Source organism: Talpa occidentalis, unplaced genomic scaffold (assembly GCF_014898055.3).
Source record: "Talpa occidentalis isolate TD23 unplaced genomic scaffold, MPIMG_talOcc4v2.1 talOcc4.2, whole genome shotgun sequence".
NCBI lineage: Eukaryota > Metazoa > Chordata > Mammalia > Eulipotyphla > Talpidae > Talpa > Talpa occidentalis.
The window spans coordinates 124,143,775-124,163,148 of record NW_023602073.1 but is presented as its reverse complement, the minus strand read 5'-3'; the positions used below and the strand labels follow the sequence as shown (position 1 = coordinate 124,163,148).

Genomic DNA, 19,374 nt, shown 5'->3' with positions numbered 1-19,374 from the left:
AACTTGTAAAGTAACCGAAAAGTACAGCCTGACATTAGCAGAAAAAGAGAGAGAGGTGTACAAGGACACAATTCTTGCCTGTAAAAAAGAAGTTGGTTTTTCCAAAGAAAAATATCTAAAATTGGTCATTGTCATGGTGCGATATTAACACCAGTTCTTTGGCAAGTTTGAAAATGCTGTGCTCCATTATAAAAGCTAAAAATGTCCTGGACCTGGAGTTGTTTACTCTGAGTAGGAACTGCTCTAGAGTTACAGAGCTCTGGTTGGAAGAGACGCCCGAGGGCCGCCTCCGAGAGACCGACGTCACAATCCTCTCAGCTGCTGCTGTGACACTGAGCTGAGCCACATTTTGATTTGTGAAAGCAGTGCAGGTTTCGAAGAGACTTGTCAGTACTGCTCTGTTGAATGGTTGGACTTATTTTGCATTCCCCTTTCTTGTAAAAAGCAAGATTCATCGAGCTGGAACTTTCCTTTTTACAACAACCAGTTGTCCTTCCAGTGCTAGATTGACCAGTGGTGGAATAGTCATACGAGTTCTCCCCAGAGCAAAAACAAAAAAAAAAGGTATGTTTCTTTCTGGTAGTTTGAAAGCAAATGACTAATTGGGGCAAATTATAGACTGCTGCTGCTGGCATGTTCTAAACTGTGGATGCCGTTTAAGGGGTGGGTGATTTCAACATCTGCTTGTTTCTGTGTCTGTGCTTAACGGCAGTGGGGCGGGGTGCATAACGGATTTCGCTGGCTCCAGAGAAGAGACAGTTCAGCTGCTGTGAGTGGATCTCCTGACTGTGGACTGACAGTGCCATCCGCGCTGAAATTGTGTTTTTCAAACACTGCTTTTCAGCGTTTCGAACAGCTCTTTAAAAGCCTACAGTAGGATTTTACTAAATATATTTCTTAGAATGCTATTTTCATTAAAATGAAAACTTTTTAACATTTGCACAGTACAGTTCACAACCCTTGAGATTTGCTCATATTTGAAATTGCAGTGAAAAATAAATGTAGTTTTGTCCAGAATGATTATTTGCTCACCGCATGATAAGCGTTTCTTATGCTTATGAATTTATGCTAATCGTAACAAGCTAATCTGCAGTTGGAAGGGAAGCTTACCACTAAATCTACTATTTAAGCTGGTTAATTGTAGATGTTTACCCAAGCCAGAAAGTTCTTCCAAAGCTTTTATTTAAGTAGATATGAAATAAATCAGTGTGCCTATGGTTTTGATGTTTTCTAGTTTGAGTAAATAACTGTAGAGAAAACAGGAAAAAGATGATTAACTGAGAAGGCAGAATTTGTTTGGAATTGCATGTGGAATTCTTCTTTGACCCTGGTGGAACATTTTAAACTTGCTAAAATAGCAAGAAATAGCAATAAATATTATTTTTCATTTTCTCTGTAATAAAATCCAATTATGGTGTCTTTGGAAAGCTGCATTTGCCAGCGAAGGATAGGAGAGGCATAGGGTCTGTTAATAGGTTGAAATGATACAACTGATTCATAACAGTCTGGAGAAAGGTCCAGGGAATTGTAGAGGCAAGTGCATTACTTGGATGCATACATCCATGGGAATTCCTAATCCTTCAAAGTCGAGCAAATGCAAACCGTCTCAGGGTAAATAATTTTTCTAGGAATTGTGAGACCTGCAGCATCTTCTATGTGGCTTTCTTATGGGAATATGTAACCTCCCATAAATGAAAAATTGTCAACAATGTGATGAGTATTATGTGTAGAAAAAGCAAATAGGAGAGCAAGAAGCAAATACACTGTAGAAAAACATCAGATGATAGAATTGGCAATGGACCCAGCTCCCCTATCGCTATTTTTTGTTTGGCTAAAGTGGGAGAGACAGAGGTTGAAATTTCACTGATCAAGGTGTACTTAGAATGGAGTACACTTCATGACACGTTGAGGCCAATTTGGGAAATGAAACTTATTGTGAAATCCTCGTGTTATTCTTACATTGTGTTTACTAGCAGCACCAGAACGTTAGCAGAAATATTTTCCTCCTATTGCCATATTTATGTGACCCACTCAAACTCCACCATCCAGCTTCCTGCCTTGCAGAGGAAGATGTCAAATGGATGACTTAAAGCTAGTTTGGGGAAAGAAGAATGTCTACCTGACTAAGTAAAGCAATTCACTCTATCCTTTTCCATTTGCTCTAATAAATTTTTATTCTCAATGAAATCATGAAGGGAGTGAAATGAAATAGAATCAGAGACATGAGGATTGCAGCTAGCAGAAATCTTTCTCTCCCACACAGATGCCGATATCTGTGGGCGAACAAAAAGAGTGACAACTATGAACAAAGGGAACTTTTGTGTTTGCCCCAGAAGAAAGCACTAAAATTGAGGTTTGAATCTGATGAAACTCTTTACCCTGTATCGTCTCACTAAAGAACACCATGTCCCATTAGTTGGATTTAAAAAAAAAAAAAGCTTATGCAAATTTATAGTAAAAGCAGATTTATATAAGATTTATCTGTTGATAGTTTTTCTACTAATAAAAAATTTTCCTAAATATTTAACTAGTCATATGTCTCTAACCTACTTGAAAAATACAGAGGGCAAAGAAAAGCATTGAGAATGTGAGCATTCACACACTTAGACTTGTTCCTGTCAATTTTCTAAAATAAAGTTCAAAATTTTAGAGAAAGAAATTTATTTCAGAGAAAGAAAAAAAGAGAGAGGGTTAGATGAAGGGAAGGAGGATAGAGGACAAGGGACAAAAGGCAGGGAGAATGGGACAAAAGGAAGAGATAGGTGTTTGTCAAGGACCCACTATAATTCAAACAGCCTTTAGTGCTTTTGTTAAACATTGTCTCTCTTGCTCAATTAATCCTCACAACTCTATGGCCCTAACTTTATTTTCAGAGGACAAGTCATATTGCACTTGGCGTTGATGACAAGACAGATGCTAGAAAGGTTAAATAAATCCTCCCACAAACATTGGCACAGATATTGCTCCATAGGAATTTTCATTCAAAGGCTGTTTCTGATGCATGATGGTTACATGTCCTGGCACTAAGAACTAGCCTGGCCCTGGGAATGGGAAGTTCTGTAGAGAGGCCCTTCGCCACATTTAGTGATGGGTTTGACTCTTTGCAATTGAAAGATTCTGTCTGCTCGGGAAGCATTACCTGTATTCCTGTAGAGTCCTGTTATCAGGAGCTGTCTGACTTAGAGTTATCTGGATGAACTTCTTCAGGTAGTTTAAAAAAAGAGAGAGAAAGAGAAGAGGTTGTATATTTTAATCTTGATCTGAAAGTGCCTCAGTAACAGTTATGAACATGATTGTAGGAGAAACTTTGTAATGACTTCCGAAGATTTCCTATCTTTCAAGACAGGATGAAGCATAAAATATCATATCACTTATTTTTCAAAGTAGCTTGAAAAGAGTCTGCTCCTTTTCTATAACTCCCTTTATTAAAATGCAACTATCTCCTGATATCTAAAACCACTCCACTTTGCTAAGACATTCCAATGTTAAATACCTGTTAGTAAGCAAGATAGTTTCAACTCAAAGTTAATTATATGTAATTGTAAAGCAATTTTCCAATCTCTGAAAATAAATACTGTCTGTATTTCCTATGAATAGTATTTAGATGAATTTAAAGATTACTATAATCATGATCAATGCCAGATTAACCCCAAACAAACAAAAAACACAAGATTCTGTATAATCTTTGCTATCTCCATTGTGTTAGGTCTTCATTGACGTATTTATGTGGGGTGGGTTGCATTTGCTGTGGAAGATATTTGTGGTCAGTGGCTCACACGTAAAGAGAGCAGCAAAAGGAAGGAAAGATGATAACAGGGAGAATGGAAAATGAGGTTAGGATAGAAAGCATAGCTAAGTGACCAAAATGAGGTATGACAGCATCGTTAATGGATAAATATGAAATTGCTTCTTTTTCCTGATGGAATTAATCATAATGTTGTGAGTGCCAAAGAAATAAACATGACCAAGTATCTGTAGCAAGTCACTTGAGAGAAGAGTTACAATATAGCATGTGATATTTATTATCAGGGTGTTTTTGAAGGTAGATCCCTGAATATAGTATGGATATTGTTTTAGCCCTGTTAGTCTGTTATAATTCATGGATAGATTGATGCTCAAAAAATATACATTTGGAAAATTTTACAAGTAGATATGCATGTGTGGAATAAACTGGTAAAAATAAAATTATTCTTCAATGTTTAGTTAATATTATTAAAGTATTTTTGTGATGAACTGGAAGACTAAGAGTTAGACTTCCTACAGTCTTGTTTATCTTAGACAGAGTCAATCTTTTTTTTAATATTTATTTTTTATGTATTTATGCATAGAAGAACTGGAGTGTAGGCCAGAGGTGCAGGAGGTGAGAGGAGTCACTAGAGACAGAGTGGGGAGCAGAACGGGCAGATCTACTGAAATACACTGCTGACGGGAACAGTGGGCAAGGCAGGAGAGGTCTGCTGCACCATGTGGGTTAGCTCCCTGGGGGGATCAAACTCATGCCACAGTGGCTGGCCATAGCTTGATAGCGCTGAGACTTTAACCCCTGTGCCACTGGGAGGCCCGAGAGTCAAACATTTTAAATATGCTTTTCTACCTATTAAAAAACATATGGCCTTATATTAATAAAAATTATTTTTATGAAAGTCAGGGCAAGATTTTTTAGAAAATAGGGAATTTAAAAAATTTCTCCAACTACTTTATATTTCATCTGTCATTTCATCTCTATGGCCACACTGTGAATATTCCCACTTTAATATAAACTAAACCTCAGAAATTTTAGATGATTTACAATAGATACCAACCTGGCATTTTAAATTGCATGATCAAACCCTAAAATACACATGCCCTAAATGTTAGAAGGCTCATTACTGTTGCTGCTTAACGTGACTGAAGATTTCCTGCACGCTAAGCAAAATGCTTTTCTGCAGTACTCTGAACTTGATATCCTAAATATGTTCTGTATATAATCTATCAGAAAGAAAAGAGGGCATGGATAAATTTTGACATACGGCTTCCAGAAGAGTTTTGTTGCTTTAACATTTTACTTGATAAAATAATGAGATTATTTTCATAACTTAGTTTGGTTTCTTATTGATACATCAGTCCCATACTGATTACCAATTTTGGAGTCTTACTTAATATAGTACCACCTTTGGCATGGGATTGAAATCTGAATATAGAATTGAGACCATAGTATAACACTGGCTCAAGACTTTCAGTTGCAGTAATTCATAATCTGTTTGCATCAGACTAGAAAGAGGAATTGTATTTCCTCAAAATCTACCACAGTGTTATATGTTGACCATACTGTTGAATTTCGTACTTCCAATCTTAGATAATTCATGAAAAGTTTCTATCTGTAGGTGGCTAAAGGAATGCTTATATCACACATGTAACTTTAACCATCTTGTCCACAGTAATTTTGCTATCTAGTGTTAAATGATGCCTCTTTTTTGACTTAGTTTCTTCTCAAGCAGATTGATGTCATCTCTTCTTTTGAGTCCAAGTTTCCTGTAGTTTGTTTATGTCATGGTTTTTGACAAACTGATAAAATATTTCCAGAAAGTTCATGGATGTGGAACTCTCTCTTTCGTTATGTTTATATTAGGCTTTTTTTTTTTTTTAAGGCAAGTGAGACTGCTTCTACTAAAACAACTCCAGCTTCCAAGAAACAGTTAAGAGAAAGCAGAGACAAGCAGGACACCCTTCTCTAACACTCGCACGGTCACCATGGACCTGCATAAGCAATGGGAGAACACAGAGACCAGCTGGCACAAGGAAAAAATGGAATTACTGGATCAGTTTGACAATGAAAGGAAGGAATGGGAAAGTCAGTGGAAGATCATGCAGAAGAAGATCGAGGAGGTACAAGATGATTTTGTTTTGTATTCATTGTAAACTTAAAGCTCAAAATGAAAATTCTATTGGTTTGTTTTGTATTAGAAGCTATCTTCATTTTCCTTATACCTCCTAAGATATGCATGTCCCAGTGACATTTACTAGACCAAAAATAGCATAACCTTACCCAATGGTGTTGTAGAAATCACTTTTATTTCATAGCCTTGCCTAGAAGTTAAGAACTTGACATGTCACTCTAAAGTGCATCAATTTATTATTTTCTGACTAGAGTGCTGTGGTATGAAAATGAGGTATGTATTTTGCATGAGATTTCAAATACAAAATCAGGAGGAAAAATGTATTAGCAAAATTACAAGTCATGATTAAAATAAAGATCTTTCCTGAGATGAACTCTGAACAATGTCTAAAGAAAATTTCATATTAGGGCCTCCCTGGTGGCGCAGGCGGTTGAGTGCAGTGCTGTGAAGCTGTCTGCAGTCTCTGCAGTGTCGGTTCAATTCCCGCTAGCCATGGAGCAACCCGCATGGCAAGGCAGACCTTTCCTGTCTTGTCTGCTTCTCCCCTCAGCAGTGTATTTCAGTCAGTGCCTGTTCTGTTCCCCACTCTGTCTCTGGTGACTCCTCTCACCCTCCCGCGCATCTGGCCTGTACCATGTTTCTTATGTAAATAAATAAATCTTTTTAAAAATTTTAAAAAAATAAAATAATCTTCTGTTTGGTTAAAATTGTTGTCAAATAAGTATTCTAACAGCTCTATAGATTCATTTATGGTAAATATTAGCCTTATCAATTTAGCAGGCATTGAACATACACTTTAAATTTAGAATTATAGTCCAGAGAAATTCTGTCCCTTTATCCATCAGAGACAGAAGCGTTCTAGTAGTTTGTCCTCTTTTTTTTTTTCCATCTTTGACTGCAGCTATGGCATTATTCATCTTGCTGCTTATAGTACGAAGCTCCATACCTGGAATTATGTTTAGATAATGTGTTTACCAGAAGACCCAAAGATGATTTTTTCAATGCTAAACACTAGCATTGTGCTCCCCTTATCATACTGATATATAGATTTTCTCAACTCTCAGCTTATGAGCAATAAGAACATACTTTTTATGCATCCCTTCTTACAGGCAACAAAATTGGGAGAAGAAAAGATTAAAGAAACTAGAAGGATAGAATCTTCATAGAGACTCAAAATTTTTTTTTAAACTAAAGTTTCAATATTTGAAAAATATATGATACAATATAGGCATAATAGACTGTATATGTTTAACATTTATCATGTTTGTGTTTTAAATCAGACACAAATTATTAAGCCATGTGTTAGACACTTGTGGATTTTCATGCATATAACTTCTGTGAGTAAGTGATCATATTACCTAATGAAAAGACCCAGCACTGGGTATCAAGATAAAATGATATAAAGATGCTAATGATTCTCTGTTCAGGCACTATTCACAGTAGTTGGAATTTGCTGTTGTAAATATAGATACATGCATTTGGATAATTTGAAACCAGGAATAATCTGACAAAACCCTGAATAGAGTTCATAGATGCATAGGATTTTTTAAATATCATACTGCATTCTTTCATGCTGTATCCTTTGTTCAGAAGATCAGATAAACATTGACAAGGGCTGGGGACCAGGTAACACAAATTCTCTTATATAAAATAAATGCTTTTTCTATCAATAACATTATGCTTTTTGTTTATTTCATACTTCACTTAAGTCCCCAAAAGAATTTAAGATGACATATAAAATTCTATATAAGGTAAGGTATGCTAAAATAAAAGAGAAAGATGAGATAAAGACAGAAGATATAATGTGAAATGTATCCTAAAAGTCTGTCTTCCTATTAACCCAACAGAAATTAGCAACTGCATACTTATCATATTCAAAAAAAGGCAAATGTATTTCTCATGAATAGCATCATTTGGTTCTTATTTTAAAACTAAAGCAATTTTGATTTCAACCATTCTTCTTCAAAAAGAGGACGCTGTCATCAAGAGAATCCTTAAGTTTAACATGATAGTTTCAAGGATTGTTTCTTACAATATCCTTTGTGGTCAGCCAAAATTATAATGTCCCAAACAGTTCAGTATCAATGATTTTACAGGCAACAAAACAATTCATGACTGCAATTTAATGCTATCCAGACTTCATCCACTTGTAGATATATAAGTATCTAGAGAAATATAAACTGTATATTCCTAAAGCACCAGTTATGTGTAGCGTTTTTCTTGTCTGAGATTTGAATAAATATTGTCAGCAATATCTGTCATCATTCCTTGAATAACTGATACAGTGCAGATATAGGTTGTGGTTGTAAAATGTAGAGACATTTGTTTTTAATAGTTATTTGACATTCTCCGCTGAATTCTGTAAGCTTTTCCAGATGTAAGCAGGAACAGAAAGCTCTTCCTTCCTCTGTTCAGGGGCAAGCTGAGAGAGTGCTTGCTCATTAAACAAAGGTCTCATTGGGCTACGGTCTAAGCTGGGATCCAATTTTAACATGGACTAATAGAGGAGCAAAGCCTCAGTGTTCTATCATTTGCACAGAACAGTGTTATACTTGTTTTATCCAGATCAGAAACTTTTTAAGAATGTGCAGAGCCTTGTCTTTTATAAAATCTCAGTAATACCAGCCCTCCCTCATCAATATAATTTTGAAAGGACACATCCCTTGATTGGAAAATGAATAGAATATTCCTAGTTAAACAGTTAATGTTGGCATACACATTGGATCATATATTATAAAACTTGCCTTAATGTTAATTCTTCCTTCTCTCTGAAAGCAATTAGATTAGGGCATAGCCAGTAATTGGTTCAGGTTATTTCAGTTTTTTAATAGTGTTTCTGTATCATATTAATTTATACATACAAATTTATTTTTATCTTTTGAAAGGAGTTTTTTTACTCAGGAAGAAAGACAGAAATTGCCATTGATGCTTTATGATCTTTATGGTTCATCAAAGTTGTTCCAGCTAAATCCAGATTTTCGAAGTGCTGTTTGCAGGGACAAGCATTAATACCCAAGGGAAGGGTTTGTAATGTAGCAAAGAGAACTCTAAACAATGTGCTTAGTATCAAAAATATTGACAGAGTGAATTAGGGGGAACAAAACTCTATCTTTGCTTTCTCTTTACAGCTTTGCTATGAAGTAAAACTTCGGAGGAAAGTCAACATGAATGAACGTGCTAGGATTGCCGATCTTGATCGTGAGAAGTCCACTCAAGATAAAATGGTGGCATGTTCTCCAAATTACCCCACTTCAGGAAAATGTGAATTTATAGGGATGAATCACAGGGATGGTCTGGAAAAGGACAATAAAATGGAGCAGAGCTTACTAGAGGAAGGAAATCAAATGTGTAAGGAACAAAAAGAATCAAAAAAATCCAAAGTAGGGTTTATGGATCCTTTGGTCACAAACAACCAAAAGAAAGGTGAGGCCTGGCTTGACCTGAGGACTTCTGAGGAAGAGAGCAAGGGCTGTTCTGGCGCTCTCAACACTGTAAGTGAGATGTGATTGACCTACAACTGTTTCTAAGGAAATATTTACATTTTGAAATGCTAACATACTATTACTTCTATGTATAAAGGCTCTTGAAGAACTTGCCAAAGTTAGTGAAGAATTATGTACCTTTCAAGAGGAATTCGAAAGCGGTCTAACCACAGAAGGTAAGCTATACGTTTCTGATTCTTTTATGCTGGAGAATTAAAAAAGAACATTATTTTCAGTCAGTGTATCCAAACTCATATATTCTCTGTTCATTTAAAGCAAATCTAATGATTCTTGTTGTAATCTGAGTATTTGGATTACTTTACTGTCTGTTAAAAGTTAATGTGTCCTTTAATATAGTTCTTTTTTGCTTTATGTTTATTTGTTTTACAAAATAAATTATGATATTATTGTAAAATTCTTACAGATGAAAATTTAATTGTTTATCCTGTCCATTTCATTTTAGAATATCATGACACATATTTTTGTACTGTGTATTTCAACTCCTGGTTAAAGTATAATAAACCTATAATTTTTGGCTTGTTTTTAGTTTCAGTTACAGACCCCATCATAAAATGTGTTACCAACAGCCATATCCCAAGCCCTAAGTAATACTGTTTTGGCTATTACTTCAATCCTGAAGAAACAATCTTTGAGTTCTATCACCTTAAAATGTCACTGTCAGCCAAGGATTTTTGTGTCCTCCAATAGAAACAACCCTAGAATCTTTAAAGTCCTTTATAACAGCATTTTCACATGTGCAAAATTCCACTGAAATAAATATATTTCATTTACCATACCCATCCAGCATTCATGTTGCCAGTTACTTTTTAGGGATATAATTATTTTAATTAGGACAATAAGATAATAAATTACCTGCTTTCTATCTCAATGTTTTAATTCTCCTCCAGCCTAAGTTGTACAACTATAGAGAATAAAATAGTTGACTTCTGACTCAAAGTATGGAAGAAATAGTATTAGCATATGTGTTAGGTCATTTGTCAATTAAGAAAGACACACATTTTGCTTTCCACTCTAACAACCTGTGAAGCCATATTGTTGCTAATAATTAAGGTATATTTGATAACTCAGAAAAGATCTGTCAATTTTTTTTTTTACAAATTACACCTTGTCTGAAGTTCTCCTGTCACTCCATAGCTTTTAGGAAAAATTCAGAATCTTTACTATATAATTCAAAGACACTATATAATTTGACCTAATCTTTCTCCTTACTTTCTATCATCCTTCCAACTCTGCTTTATAATCCATCCACACAAAACAACTTACTTGAATAGCCCACTATTTTTATTGCTGCTCACTATGCCAATATGCCCTTTACTCATCAAAGAAAAGTGTTTCTTTCAAATCCATTAATGCCTTCCACTGGGTATTACTTCTATTCCTATTTATGTCATACCATTTAAATTGTTATTTCAAATTCAAGGGAAGGAACTTGAGCTCACATGACAAAATGGGTAGGAATTCTCTTGGCAGAGTAGCGGAAAGGAAATGGCAAGAGAAACATATAGAAACAGGAATGCCAATAGCAAATGCATAGAGGCTACACAGACACACCAGAGGTCACACAGTCTGGGTGTAGGTGAAGTTTCAAATAATAGAAAAAAAAGAAAGATTAGTAAGATAATTTGGGTCAAAATATGTAGAGATTTGAATACAACACTGAAAGGTAGGCTTTCTCCTGCAATACAGGTGACTTGAAATGTTTGACTAGGGATTTATATAAAATGATGCTCAAGGAAGTTCTGAAATTTTTATCCTGTAGCAGAACCCCATTGCTTCGTTCTTGTTTTCTTTAAGAGCTTATCTCAAGTAAAATTATCACTAAAATACTATGTTTATAATTGTTTAGGATGAAGCCAGAGTCTTTCCTCCAGGAAATGCCAAATGTAATTAATCTGCCTCATGGAGACCGCATGATCAACAATGGCCAGTGCATTCTTCCAATCAACTTAGAAAAAGAAAAACAGAAATATGGAAAGAATCTAAGTGGTAATCATATTCTCCAAAACAATTCTATGCAAATATGTGGAATTGATGCAATCAATATGCAACAAAATGAAAGTCCACCACTTCCTCCTCCAGAAGCACATCTCGAAATTTTCCCTGCTCATATGCTGAACAAGCCCATGGAAGTTTAAAGGCAAATTTAGACCACAACACTTGGGTGGTACCAGAAGGTCAAGTGAAAGAGAACTGCAACCCTCATTTCCTTCTGAGTCACAATGAGATGCTGTGTGTTGTTTAAATGAAGGGAAGACTTCAAAAGATAGCATCGTGTGTTTTCTTTGGCAGAAGAAGCTAAAACACCTAACAAACCTCTGGGTAATGAAAATGCTGACGTAGCATGTGGTCATGTGACATTGGGATAGGTGAAAAAATAGCCCTTCTGCATTGTGGTTTCAGAAAACCTGCTCTATCTCCCATAAACTCAAGTATGAAAAGGTCATCCCAGATCACCTGCTAAATCTCATCCTGACTTCATAAGAGCAATGACTGCTACTCCCCATGACGCAGAGCAGTGGCCCATTTAGAAGTTTCAGCTGTGGCTTTGAACGGACTACAAGGAATGAAAAGCTGGCAGCAAAGACGGATGAATTTAACAGAACCGTATTTAGGACAAATAGAAATTGTCGTGCAATAGAGCAAAATCAAAGCTACTCAAAATCATCTGAAGGTCTTAAGCCCTCTGATACCTTAATTACATGCACAGGTAACATATCAAAAATGACAGTGTATCTGATATTCTGAAAACTAGTGCCTACATACCTGTGCCCAGGGAAAACGTGTCTGATAATCCCACCAAAAAATCCACCACAGGCTTAGTCAGGCAAATGCAGGACCGCTTGAGTCTAGCAGTTATCGAAACATGCTTCATGAGCATGACTGGAGACCAAGTAATTTGTCTGGCCGACCAAGATCAGCTGACCCCAGGTCAAATTATGGTGTTGTGGAAAAGCTGCTGAAAACCTATGAGACACCAACAGGGTCTGCATTGCAAAATTCTCAATGTTTCCAGAATAATTGGACCAAATGTAATTCTGACATTTGGTGGTGGGGCCACGTCAAGTCAGCACTTAGAAGTGCTCCAAATAGAACAGAGCTTCAGAGAAAGACAGCTCTGGGTGGGGCACAAGTGAAGCAAGGAGTAGATTGGAGAAAGATAACAAAGGTGAGAAAGTAAATAACCTATTTTTGTAGAGCTGCCTGTCTGCTTAGCAGTGGTTTAGAGTTCAGTCAATCGCCTGTTCATACAAATAGAATGTAGGTGCATCTTTGGTTTCTTCTTAGTTTCTTGACACCATTTTTATGAATAAATGTTTACTTTAGAATTATCTTTCAATGTGAACTTTTTAAAGTACAGTTTTTGAAACTGGGATAGCACAGTTTTTGAAATTCTGAAGTGAGAGCATAAATAGGTTTAAGAACCTCAGAAAATCAAGTGTTTGTTGTAAGTTTCTCGAAAAACTATTGCACGTATGCATTTGTTGATTTATAGAATTTCCCTTTTAGAAGTCTTTATATTTTTTAAAGTTTATGGGAAATATTTTTAAAGTATTTGCAGTTTTCAGTTATTCGCTGTGATTGGGTCAGTCATTCCCAGCTTTTGATTCTTGTTTTTTTTCTCATGGTGTTAATCACATGAATGTGAGTGTAATCATTTCAAATAGTGCCTGTTAGAGTTTATCTTATTTGTGGAGTTAAAAGGCAACCATGAAAGTGGAAAATGATGTTACAGCTTAAAGTAATAGGACATTCATATTTGTATAAATTCTTGATATTAAAATTGCCCCAAAATGGGTATTTAAATAAACTAGTACTCTTTTTCTGTTTGCAAAAGAATATACTTTTTGTTACTTATAGAAGAAAAAGAGGTCAAAGGTATTGGTATTTACCAAGAAGTGATATCCAACAGTCCCTTTTTAGACATAATTTACAAATAATTACGAGGTGACATTGTTGTAATTAGTCATTGCTTTAAAACTCTTAGTTTTATAGAATGCACTGTTTATGCAGCATAATTTTAAACTATACCTCCTTCTGAGGTAAACAAAATTGTGTTTTAATGTGGTTTTCAAACCCTGCAAAATATCCATTTTTATTTATTTTATCAAAATCTTGCCTGTTTGTACATTGTGCAAATAATTTGCTTGCTTTTGCATTTCTCTGTTTTTTTAATGTCCTGTAGCTTCATATGGGAAATGGAAACATGTATGTAAAAATCAACCAATATTCTCACTAGCCAGCAAGAAATATTACTAAAGATTTCTCACTCTTATATTGATGGGGGATTCTCCATGTAGATCTTGTGTATTAGTTCTACATACCCTACCTTGGAACAGGTCTGAAAAATAAGACTAAAGAGAGAAAGAGAAAAATCTGGACTGTCATAAAAATGAAGTCCATCCATATAGCCCATCTCAGATGAAAGAGCACAGATTGTGTAAAAAGGTCAATAAGAACCAAAAGTATAAGATGGAAATGTTTTATTTTGAATTGCAAGGGTCCAAGGATGTTTTTTCCTTTAAAATTAAAAAAGAAGAAAGGAAAGAAAGGAAAATATTTTCAATCATCAGAAGATGCCCACTATAGATAGCAACTCTTTATTAGAAATTAGAATAAGTTATATTTCACTGAAGTATTATAGTGATATTTTGAAGTTGTTGAGAGATAGTGACAGCAATTCCTAGTGAAAGAGAAAGAAACATCAGTTAAAGAATTTGTTAGTTCACATGCCTTTTGCTTAAAGTGAACTCAGTTTCTTCTATAATTTTTTTCTGTTTTAACATAACAGCAAACATCCTAATAACCTCTAAGAACATCTGTCATTTCATCATATTAAATTATTAAACATGAACTTTTCAATCATGAACTAATAAGTTCTAAAAGAGATCAGCTGTATTAAGAATTATCATTGTGAAGCGATCTATAAAATTATCAAATGCCATATTCCATATTAAAAGTGCATTGATTAAACATCAAGACCATAAATATTAGATAAGTATTAAATAAGCAGATAAATCTTTAGCTTTTACTGCTTTTTTTTTGTACAAATATGCTAATTCATTAATCCAATAGTTGGGGTCAATAATATAGTAAACCTACTGTTGGCGCTGCATAATGAGATGAATGTCTTTTGTATGTCTTAGGAATCCATGGCAGTGAAGTCCTCACAAGGAAAGGGTTTTCCCGACCTGCTAGGCCAGCAAATCGCCGTCTCCCTTCCAGATGGGCCTCGAGGTCTCCATCGGCGCCCCTGCCTTGCGGAGAACTGCCCATAATTACACTATTTTCTCCATCTGAAGCATCAATGGTCTGAGTTCTGGCCTGAATTGCTAGATTACAAAAAGTCCCAGTTGCCAAACAGAGCATCCTGAGTGTTTGCAACCAATCCTCTCTCTTCTGTATCTGTCAAGATCACTGGGACAAGCAATTTAAATCTTACTCCCATCAGTCTTCAGTGTTTTTTTCTATGGAAAAATTACTTTCTGTATTTTGATTTCTTAGATCAAATTTTTTTAGTGCCATCCTCATTACTTTGCTGATATGATAAGTTGAAACAGTGTATTATATTGTATATTCTAACTTTCTTGCAAGTGTCAGAAAGCAAGATTATGTGCATGGTCATGTGTTTGTAGGTGCATGAGTTGAAATAAGACATATCTTAGTATGTATTTAGATAAGAAAAACATTGTGCTAGTGTTGACTTTTGAATTATAACATGTATACCTATACATTCTTTGTGTTTAATTTAAAATTTTGAAAATATACAGTAATACTGTTATATTTTGTATACCTTTTAATGGGTATCCACATAAGGCATTTGAGATACATGTACTAATTAACCACTTCCTTGGCCCCAAGTAATTGAAAAATAAGAATTATACACATCTCTAATATTGATAGATTTCTATATACAGCTCATAGTTTTCTTAATCCATATAAGATTAATACCATTGATTTCCTTGTTAGCTCTTTTAAGTAAATTGTCATAAGTTTTAACAGATCAGACATCCAAAGGAATGATAAAATGTTCACAAAGCCTTTTACATACCATTTGGTAGTCAATTATGGCTTTAACTATATATTGAGACTGCCTATAAGCAACGTGATTAAATTAGTGCATTTATTTTGCCAACTTCAGTAACAAACATTCCTTAAGGGATATGAAAAGACATTTAATTATGCTGAGTTCTACCTTTTTTGCTTTTAGTTCATCTGTTTTATTTAGAGTCAATATATCTAGAGGTCAGTCATTTACTTTTTGCTTCAAATTTTTCCTAAAATTAGTAGCTAAAAGGCTGATTCATTTTCTTATTTAAGGAAAATCGAGAACAACATTTCGCTGACAGCTAAATTATATTGTATTTCTTACAGTATGTGACATTAAAAAGAAAGCCTTAAACTAAAATTTGGCATCTTTGAGTAGCTTAAGGGATGGAAATACATATTTTGGCCACAATTTGCATATAGAAACATATTAAAATCTATATTGATAACTGACAGAAATGTGAATGTTGAGGTGCTTGAAATTCTACTAGGAAGACCTTAGCGGTAACTTTGCTTTCCACTGTCTCTATATAAACCAATTTTGTTTATTAGATATTACATAAATGTAAATTTTCTTTTAACTAAAAAAAGTTAGGAAATTCTTATAAAAAAAGTTTTCAGAGACTTCTTATAATATAGTCTAACAACTTAGAGAAATTCACATCATTATGTACCGTAACTTGAGATAAACTAAATAATTTTCAAATCCCAGATTGCCTTAAGGCTCACGACTGTTGCGTGGTGAGGGACAGATCATCCTTTCCAATAAGAAAAGTGTTCAGGAGTTGAGCTGAATTTAACTTCTAGCATGTGAGTTTGGAGCAGATGGTAAGTAAGGTATAGAGATCGACTCTTAATTATTTGTCCTTCAGGAGTATCTTTTTTCCATAGAGATGTCAGAAAGTAACCTTGACATCAAATGGTGTCACTCATGTAGTATACTTTCCATACAGTTGGGAGACTGGCATAATGATAGATCTGTTAGGAAATGCTGCTATGTGTAGCATTGGAGTCTGCCCAAGAACCATGCCACATATTTACTCATTCTTCAACATCATCTACCCTATAGTAGTATGATGTGTATCTGTGGTTCTTACATTTAACTACAAGTCAGAATGTTGAAGATCTCTTTTAAAAATTAAATTCCTACTCAAACCCCACAGTTACTAAATTGAATTTGCAGGGGTGAGAACAGGACTCTGAAATCTTTTAAAAAAAGTAAAACATTTGATGATTAGAGAAATTTGGAAGTAGTGGCATTTTACTGATACCCTAACGGATGGGTACTATTGGATAGTCAAACATTACTTCCCTAGGACTTGGCCTTTGTCATTGGTAAATTGAAAGAGTTGTATTATCAGACTTCATAATTCTAAGTCACTTTTTTGATGACCATTATAATGAAACAGTGGGACACATCTTAATTTATTATATTGACTAAAATCATAGAATATTAGGACTGAAAAAAAGACATCTCCTCCAACTCTTGATTGTAAAAATGAAGAAACTAACAGATTATTTTGAATGTCCTGTTTCTCTTTTAAAATATTTTGTATTTTTAATGGAAAACCTATCAGGTAAATGGAATTTCCTTGAAAAATATTTTTGATGTATTGTGATTTTTAACCAATAGTTTTTCTCTACTTTGATGAGCATTTTCCTCTCAATAATATGCACTTCATTATGCATTATTGCTGAATTTGAGGGACTTGTGAACATTTTACAAATATTTATTAGAAGCATTTGTGTTAATGGACATCTTCTCTATCCAGAAAAAGGTCTTATAATATTTCATCTAAGGATTACTGATTTTGGGTTGATCTCAGAAAGGAGTAAGCAGTGAAGAGAAGAGTTTCTCTGTGCACAGGCAGACTTGTCTGTTTCCTTGCTATTTAACTTACTATAAGTGAGACTCACTTACCATGACAGATAGGTTCTTGGGAACTGGTTAAGTGAAATTACATATAATGACACCAGGCCCTTGAGTAATGTAGTTTTGTTCAACGGAATTCTTTTTTATCAACATTAAAATTAACAATGTTATTTCAGGGCCTACTGTATTACCTTATGTCCAAGCCAAATATAAATACTTTTAATAATTCACTTTATCAAAAATTATTCATAACTTCCATTAGTTTTTGCATAGCAGTACAGATGACCAGTTACAAGCATCACAAAATATGATTTAGTATTATTAGAGGATTTAGCCAGGCTCCATGGCATCTGTAGAAATTTCTGGACCTAAAAGTGAGAATCTGTTTCCATAATAAGAATCTTTTAAAATTATTTTACATACATTTGTTGAACAGCACTACTTGATGTTGAAATCTTCAGCCATTGGAAGCTAGCATGTAAAACAGGCATGGAAACACCTGCTGTGGCATCTGTATACACTGAGAACATTTTGATTTCTGAAGTGATCTCCAGTAAAGGTGAGAGCTGTGTACATTCTAATCAATTATGTGCACATTTCAACACAATTTTCCCAAAATGTCTCTAGATAGTGGAAAATAAAAGCAAAACCTGATATCCTGCAGCTGAAACCTACAACCCAATGTTTTTATAAGTGATATTATTTGTACCTACTAAACTGCTAAGGAGTCTAAGTTTTGATTGAGACAACTTAACTCCATACTTTGTACTGATAGGATGAAATTAGCTAACATTTTTAGGCAAGTTTATATTTTCATTTTACTACTATTTTGCTTCCAGTTCTGTATTTTAATTAGCAAGTACCTTTATTGGAATGTATGACTATGACTTATTTAATTTCCTGGAACATAAAATATACCCCTTCAAAAAAACTGAGCTTCATAAAGTAAAAAATTAAAACAAATTTAAAAAAAGATTCAGAGAGGATTTTCAGGCAAGTGCCAAAGATAACTTTACTAACAACATTTTTTACTATATGATTTTTCTTATAAGAATTTTTTTTTCAATGGGAAAAATAATGACTTAAAATACAAACTATTTTGCAATGATCTTGTGAATCCAACAGGTAAGATTGGCAATTTCTCCAAAAAAATTATTTATTGGAAGCTAGATATGGAAGGACCTAGACTAAAATTGGAGAAATTTCTAAATAACACAGAAAATCTTATTTAGAAGCGAGAAACTTGAAGCTTTGGAGAGTCTGCATAGCTGGCTGAAGTCACAGGGAGGGCAAAAAAACTGGGCACCAACACCAGGATCCTGTCTCCCTGTATAGTCATGTGAATCTGACTTGCTTTGCAAAGCTTGTTCAGGTGCCTTGCTTGGTTACTTCTTAAAATGAACTTCAGGACAGCCATTATGATTTGTAATTACAGAAAGAAAAATTAAATAGCCATGATAATATTTCCAGGAAATACTTAGAATAAATATCACTTCAGACTATTTAGGGTAGACTTTTTTCAGAAAGCAAGAGGAAGACAAAGCGTAGGCAGTTATATTTTATTCTTGACAAATTCTTATTTTGTTTCCACTGAAAGTTTTCTTAATTTTATCTTTAAAATGACCTTAAGCAAAAGTCATCATAATTTATATGGTTTTAATGATTTCAAGAGATAGTATTCAAGAAGTCATGAAGGGCTCAATTTATCAAACAGTTGTTTTTTTATTTTTTATTTTTAATGCCTATACTCTGATATTATATAATTTTGTATGTAGGCCAAATGTTGAAGGTAAAGCCAACAAGTAGCCCAATTTAAGTATTCAAAACAATCTTCATCCTATAGCATCAACTGACTCCTGACCTCCTGTTTTCAAAATAGAAAAATTTCACTCTATGACTCAAATGTACTCCAGAATGAATGAAAGCATTTTACCTGGAGCATGATTTTATTTCTCATAATCTAATTCCAAAATTAGTTGTTTCCTACCAAATTTTTCCAGAAGCTTTATTCCAATTAAGTTACTTATGTAATTTTTAAAAAAATCATTAAATTTAATCCAGCTTTTTGAAATCTGAA

General features: G+C 34.4%; 1 pseudogene; it reads left to right on the top strand.

The window, feature by feature from the left end:
- The first annotated feature begins 332 nt into the window (after positions 1 to 332).
- LOC119251525 (uncharacterized protein KIAA0408-like) lies at positions 333 to 14,677 on the top strand (annotated as a pseudogene).
- Positions 14,678 to 19,374: the final 4,697 nt, after the last annotated feature.